The sequence below is a fragment of the Dendrobium catenatum genome, unplaced genomic scaffold (assembly GCF_001605985.2).
Source record: "Dendrobium catenatum unplaced genomic scaffold, ASM160598v2 fragScaff_scaffold_37, whole genome shotgun sequence".
Taxonomy (NCBI): Eukaryota; Viridiplantae; Streptophyta; class Magnoliopsida; order Asparagales; family Orchidaceae; genus Dendrobium; species Dendrobium catenatum.
The window spans coordinates 151,429-159,820 of record NW_021318499.1 but is presented as its reverse complement, the minus strand read 5'-3'; positions in this window follow the sequence as shown (position 1 = coordinate 159,820).

The window sequence follows — 8,392 nt, the reverse complement described above, 5'->3', positions numbered from 1 at the left end:
ACTAAGGGGAGAAAATCCAAATGAACAAAGACTATTTTTGCTCCAAAAAGACAGTAAAGATCTTCCAACCCAAAGCTCTCTAACGCTTCAAATCTCCAAAATTATAGAAAGAAACACTAACGGAAGTTAACTTAAACTTACCTACAGTTTTAAGCCCCAAAATTCATCTTTGAAGAAAACACTAACAAAATTATAACTCACATTTGAAAGCACCCATTACTCCCAAAAGACACTAAAGGATCACTCTCCACAAGTCTAGTTAAACCCAACACAACTTGTAAGAACTTCTAAACGAAATACTACCCATATATTTACAAAAAGAACTCTACCACACTCTTCTTTTCTTTTTTTTTTTACTCAAAACTTTACAAACAAACTAAAAAAAAAATCAAGTGCCTCTTCTCATTTGGAGTGGGGTAGAAAACATAAATCTTTCTAACGAGAAAGTTTTATAAAGGAAAACTTCTCATTAGAAAGCACCCATAAAAATTTGTCGCATAAAACAAATCCAAAGCCACTAGTAAATCGCTCCAACCAAAGCAAAACAAGACATCTTTCAATCAAAAGCGACTTTCCAAATTGGCAACACAAAGCGACTCATAAGAAAACCTTAATAAAAGCAAAGAGAAACGTTCACAAAGCTCTCTAAGTATAAGACAACTCATAAGACTTTTTCAAAAGAAACTCAAACGTCACAACTAGCGATGACGCATAAAACAACTACGATATTTCACACAAATATGGATGAAAACATGATTCGATTTCATAAAAAGATATTTTAAACTTATTCCAATCATTTGTGCGACATGTAAAGAGACAATACCATGTTCAAAAGTTTCCAAATATTTATTGCTAATAATCACATCTATGGGGTTTAGCTAAGATTTTGCCAAAACAATAAAAGAAAGTCTCATTACAGCACAAATCTAGAAAGAGCTTACTAGGGAGTTTATCATAAAATATGTAATGTTAAACTATTGCCACTTCAAGCTAATATGCCAAGATGTAGTCAAAACATTCCAAACTTGAATCGTTTAACAAAATCTACTCATAACTCAACGTCAAATTTATGTCGTTATCTAACAACTACAAAACTCAACAACTCATAAGCAACAATAATACAAGGGTATTCGTTATGCTTCAGGGAAACTCTTCAATTATCCAATTCGATACTAAATCGATTATGTGTCGAGTCTATGTTTGCAACAAAAGGTATATGAGAATTTCCAACTACAATTATTGATTTACATTTTCATACAAAACTCACTCAAGTAGAGAAAAAAAAGCATAGAGATATCTCGATATTCGCAAACTCTTATAGCTAAACATGCTTTCAATTATATGAAACACTATGAATCTCCAAGACACATGATTATACATATATTTTTTTTTAAAAGGGTTTCCGAATCCTACATTATATGCCGACAAATGTTTTTTTTTAAAAAAAAAAAAAAAAACAAAGACTTTAACCTTAAACCATCAAGATTCATGCCGGCAGATAAAAGAGCGTTGTACATAAAGCCCTCTTCTTTTTATTTTCTTACAACATAACTTGCTACAATTCTACCAATAAGTATTCAATATGAAATACTTCTCAAAACTCACCACCAAGTTTCCAACACTTCTCATTGCATGCTAACTTACAAAATGATCAAACTCTATAGAATCTACCATGAGAAAAGTTGTTTCACTACATCTCGGCACTGCCCCACTTGATGCAATAAACTCTATAGAACAAAGCTCAACATAACATCATAATTTTCTTTCATAGAGATTATAGTTTCAACAAATTTTTATGTCCAGAAATCGATTCTACTAGATAAAAACTTTTCCTTCAAAAAGCCACAAACAAGAGAGAACAAAAGTATTTCAAGCAGTAAGGTATCAACCATATGCCCATTCAAGCTAGTGAGACAAAATCTCCAACCAACACAAAGAACCTTTGCTACGGAGAATGCGATGTCTCCAAAAATTTAAAGAAACTACTAATGTACCCGACCAACTTCTCAAGAAGGAAAAGAAAAGATACCTTACACATGAATACCTTCTCAACATAAACAAAATATCTCTATGCATTAATTTTACATATACTGATAATTAAGAGATTGGATGATTTAAGTCATCCAACCAAGCTACCAAACCTCACATTGCACAACACCAAATAAATCCATGATATCAAACTTCACAGGTATATGCAAACAACATATAATAGAGATGCCCACTTGCTACATATTTGTATTGAAATCAATAATACCCCCAAAAATATGAGAACGGTATATGGCCTTGGAACACATTCATAAACTCTAGCTTCTCCGACTATAATCAAGACCGAATATCCATATAATATCCCAAAAATGAAATAAAAGTATATATGTTCATGAATAAGAAAGAGACACATGTCTATGATTTCATATAAAACTCCAATACACACAAAGCCACAAAAGCTCACAAGATTTGCTTCCAAATTTATTGCAAAAAGAAGAACCAAGAAATTGAATAATGAACACAATCTGATGTTTGCGGACTTCAATTTTAAGTAGATATGATAAAGAGAAATATGTGCATATTCTATTCTCTTTGTGAAACTAACTACAACCACACCAAATAACCGAGATGTAAATAACTTCTTCTTTCCTTTTTTTAACCTTTAACCCGTCCAAACAAAGCAAAGCAAAACGGAAGACATTCCTAAAAGGAGAGAACAAGTATAAAGGGGTCAAAAATAAGAAGGGTTGAATGATGGTCGAGTCCATCAAATAAGACAAGCGGAGAATCTCTGCCAACTTCGTCTAAAGTGCATATGCAAAGAATAATAGAAACTTTGAAGAATTGATCCAATTATGAAATATTGCAATGTGTATTTATCATGATAATTGAAGCGATTTAAAGCAGCACACATAGCATGAACCCTCTCACATGAATAGGTCCAATGAGATACAAACCAATGCAACCACGCTCCTCTTAAAAAAAAAACAATATAGGCTTATTTGCATCATATAAAATCACTCATGGCTAGCAAAAAAAAAATTATCATTTTTATATTTTAGGAATTAAAACTTGCTATGAAAATCTCAATGGTAAGAGAAGTCTAAAACACTTCATTAGAAATCTTGGGAGAAACCTAGCAATTACAGTTGTGTTGCGTCTCACACTAATGACAAAACTATAAGGCCAAGTTTCAAATCTATACATGCTAGCAAAAACATTTGTTTAGAAAGTTTCAAATATAAGCTTGCGTCTCTCAAAACACCACCATTTTTTCTCAAAGACATTTCTCCAAACATCTTGAATGCATGTCATGAAGGGTATCAAGATCCCTCTCCTATTTATACATGACACTTTAAACCACATGTTGCATGATACAAACTAAACATAAATTTCTGTAACTTTCCTTCTCTTAAAAAAAAAAAAATTTCAAACAACCCAAACTTTGTCATCCAACAGAGTCATACTCATGAAGTTAACTAGCCTCACCTTCCAAATGAGGTATTCACAGTAAGAAGAACATTTCATTGATCAAGACATGAGAAGCTAGCCATAACAGTGAAAGGGACATTCTCTTTATTGTACAGGTTAACCACTTAGCCATTTTTATTCTTGAAGGATAAAAGGAGGAAGAGGGAGATTGAGAAGGGGAAATAGAAGGGAAGAAATAAGATGAAGAAGAAGTGGGGATAGGAGTATATACCTGCTACCTTGAAGAAGATCAGTTGGCCAAGGCAGGGATTTTGACTTGTTGCTGGTCGCACGAACAGAGGGAGACGGAAGAAGTTGGAGTCGGGTTCGGCTAGGGTAGGCGACAGGTTCGGCTAGGGTAGGCGACGGGAGCAGATCCGTCCAGGAGGGAGATCGGGACTTTCCCGGGCGGCGTCGGGTTCAGCTAGGGTAGGCGACGGCACGTCCGGCCTTGGCTTCCGCAAGAGCTAGCCGGAGGCGTTGGGGTCGATCCTGGAGGCCGAACGGACCTCAAAGGAGGGAGATCGGGTGAGTTACTGTTGGCTAGGGGGTCCGGCCGCGTGTGTGGGAGAGCGGGCTGCCGTCCGTGAGGGAGAGGGAAAAAAAAGTGAGCCCCTTTCCCATACCGGAGTCTAAGGCTCCTTCTCGATCTTCTAAGTCTCTCCCAACGTCTTGCTCTGTCGCCAAAGCTCGAAACGGCCTTGCGACACACTGCTCTACCTAAAGCCGTTTGAACCCACTTCATATTCGAGGGCTCATCCGACTGAGAGGTAAGATCAACAGGTTTGGGAATTCGATCTAATCTGGACCGTTAATTGCACTTCCTGATCTAGGCATCAAATTCAAATTCATTAAAAAAGCAAATTGGAGTTGTCTTAGGCTGAATTGAGATAGATTTGATTCAAATTGACTTGATTTAGAATTGGGATTAAGCTCAATCAATTCAATTAAATAAAATTAAACTCAAATTGAGATAGATTTGGGTCAAATTGAACTCGTCGCGGTCAAAACAAAATTATTCGGGCGAATTCGAGCTCAGATCGAGCTCGACGAGATCTAATCAAGTCGATCAAAAGTGCTCGAGCGAAAATCGAGGTCAACAAACGGACCCCCAACAGGTGCGGCGAACAACAAGTGAACCGTACGTGTTGGCGTTGACCTTCCTAACTCTAGGAAGATACAACTCTAGGGTCAAGAAGTAGAACTAGATCAACAATGAGGGAGAATCAAAGAAAGCAGCTCAACTTATCTGCCCAACCAAAGTGGCAGAATAGGAGAATGAGAACTCATGCTCATATGAGTAGAGTTGAAACAAGCTCATAGAGAATCCAAAGGGAATTCAACAATCATCTAAAGAACAAATCTAAGATGATGTGAAGAGAAGAGAAATCAACAATCACTTAAAAGTCATGGGAAATATTAGAGAGCAATAATCAAAGAAAAGCAATAAGGGAAAGTAATCAAAGATAGAGAAATCACTTGTCTGCTTGACCACATCGCAACAGCAGAACAGAAGGGAAAAGATCAACGATCACCCGACCATAGGTCTTAAGTGATGCTTGGGGGAAAGGGGGGAGGACTTGATCACCCACATTTTATTATTCTTGATTTTTGGATTGACTGTTATCCGTTGAAGAAGTATGATGGTAATGTTCCTACAAACTGTACCAAACTATTACATGCTAAAAAATATGAGTTAGTAGAGTATATATTTTTCATCAAAATATAGTCCAAAAATTTATCATGCATAAATAAAAGTAGTAAGATAAAAAAAAAATCCTAAAAAACCTAAAAAGGTAAAAAATTGTGAGGCCTGGCCTAATTGAAAAATCAACTATATTGCAAGTGATAGAAGTCTCCTCCTTTCTTCACAGTTTAAGAAGAGGGGAATTTAAAAAAACGTCTAAATTTTCTTGATGGATATTACAAACATTAAGTATCCTTAGAGGGACATTGTACACCAAAGAATAGAGTTTGATTTCCCAATAACACTATAGGAAAAACATCTATTTCCATCAAAAATTTTTGCGGTTAATAAGATGCCAAAATAGTGACGAAAATATCAATGGATTTGGCGATGGAAATTTGCATAGCATTTTCTGGCAGAATTCCCACCAAAATTTTACTAATGGAGTTTCTGCCAGAAAATACCACAGGCTTTAAGTAGGCCGAAATATTTTTAATAGGAAATTCCACTGATAAAATTCCATCAGATATTTTTTCAATAGAAAGCCCTACTTCAATATTATGCCTGGTGCTCCATCTAATTATGTCAAATTTTCTCTTGTGTTTGTTATCAAGGGAAAGCCCTCTCTTGTTCACCACTTAGTCTAACTATTTCTAATCGATCATTCTTGTTGATTTTACTTCATGGTATACCTCCAAAAATTGTGCTCATCTTAAACCCGTTGCAATTTTTTGTTGAAAAATGCTAAAATGTGATAGTGTAGGATTGTTGAGTGAATGTACATAGTAATTCTAACACTTGTGCATATAAAAAGTTGATATGTAATTTAGTATGCTAATCAATTAATTTATATTTTCTTTATCATCAAGTTTGATAGGCCTTATGTTACTTCATAGAGTTAATGTAACTTGTATTTATTGACTTAGATACAATGAATTCTACATTGTGAATAACATCAATTTAAAAATGCAAAATCAATATTTATTGACTAGGCTTCACTAAAACTATTTCATAAGTTTCATTATCTATTATGTGTATTGCAATATAAATATCACTAATGGATAGTGACACCCTAGATTAATTGTATCTGATAAATTATTATAAAATTATTCTAAGGACTCTATATATAAAGTCATTTAGCATAATGAGTTTTAAAACTACATATCTAACTCTATTTAGATAGTGTCTCCAAATTTTTAGTACAAATACAATCTCTAATAACTTCATATTATGTGTAGGATAAATTCTTTTATGATTTTTATTTATTTAGACATAACCTAATTCTTCTAATGTTGCATAATGACTATAAAAAATATTCAATATTTAGAGCCATGTAATAGAACACTTTTATTATCTTGATATTACAAATAGAGATTATTGCTAAGCTCAAACATATCTTATTATATACACATAAGAGAAAGCTTATTGGATCTCATCCACATTAAAATCCAAAGATCAGAATATTTAATAATCAGGAAACTAAAATATTGATTTATCTTATAAGTTCCCCCTATGCTATTAAGTAATATTTTTATGATTAGATGGAACACAACATTTGATCTATTTATGTGTAAGTTTTCATTGCTCAACTTTGATATGGATATTAAGAATTACTACATATGATATCTTTACCAAGAAAGTTATAATGAGGGCAACATTATTTTGGATAATTGATGACTTTCCTGCATACAGTATGCTTTCAAGTTGGAGCACTACAAGCAAGTTAGCTTGTATATATTGCATGGAATTTATTAATTCATTCATATTAAATCATGGATGAAAGAACACTTGCTTAAGCTTTCACTGCTTATTCTTACTTATAAACCATCCATTCAGGCAAAATAATGATGCTTTCACTAAAATAAAATAGTAATGATGTAACATCTACCGAGATTAACCAAAGATGTTAAAATACGTACTCATCATCATCATATTGGTGCTGATATCATTCATTTGCTCCCTCATAAAACCCATGTCATGTTGATATTGTGCAGCCTGCTGCTGAAGATGAGCCTCAATTTGATCAAAACGTTGATCAAAATGAGTCTCTAGTCGATCAAATCTTTGAACCAAATCCTGATAATTTGATTCATTAGCGGGTGCATGAGCAGCTTCTGGTTCTTCCTCTGTATCACTTATGACTTGTGCTTTACTTGAATCATCATTTTTGAAGATCGCTCTAAAGGATCTGTCGTTTTAGTCTAGCGGTTCTTCATATTCTTGATAAGGATGAATCATGTTGTATTTCTTCTCCAGAATATAGGTAACTAAATGTCCTAAGGCAATGTTTCTCTTTCTTTTCTGCTCTGCATTGCCTATTTCAAAAAGCCCATAAAGATAGTCGAGTAAAAGTTGGGCTTCATCTATAGCCACTTCAGACATGATCAAAAAGGTCACCATAGAAAGAAGAGGGGTTATATTGATTATATCACCAGCTTTAGGAATAATTGAATTTTTAAGAATATGCTGGATGATACGTGCATCTCGTACAAGATCGGATACCCTAGCCACATACTCATAAATATTATTTTTTCTAATCACTCTATTAATTTGAAACCATTTATATTGATCAGTGGTAATCAAGTTGTGGGCTATAGCTCCCTCAGTCCTTAAGTTTAAAAAAGCTCCTAAGTCATGCTTGGTGATTTCAACTTTTTGTTTAAAGATAAAAGAACGAATTATAGAGTTGTCAGAATTAAAAGACATGTTGGCGAGAAAGTAGTGAAATGTTGAAGTGAATAAATTCATTACTTTGAAGGTAAGATCTTCTTGGATTAGGATTCTGAAGGGGGTGATTTTGGCTGAAGCAAACCTTGGAAAAGAATCCTCATTTGCTTTGGAAAGAAAGTTCTCGGATGAATTCCTATGAGATTTCTAGGCCAGAACCTTTTGGCGCTTGCTTGAACTTGCCATTTAGAAAAAAAAAGAACGAAAGGGATTGAAAGTGATGTTTAGAGTGTGACTATTGAGTTGAAAAGACCGCCTATTTATTGAAAAACGATTCGTTTGTACCAGACAAAAACAGTTCGTCCCGTACGAAATTTTCAATTCATCATGTACAAAAAATTTCGTATGGACGATTTAAAGCATCAAAATGAAACGGCTTTTGGTAATCAACACAACTTACGAAGTGTCATTTCGTACATGATTTTGACCAGTCTGATCGTACAGACGAACACGTGTTCGTCCTGTGACGATTAGAACTTATATCGTTTTAATGGCGTTGAAATCATCTTCTATATCGAACTG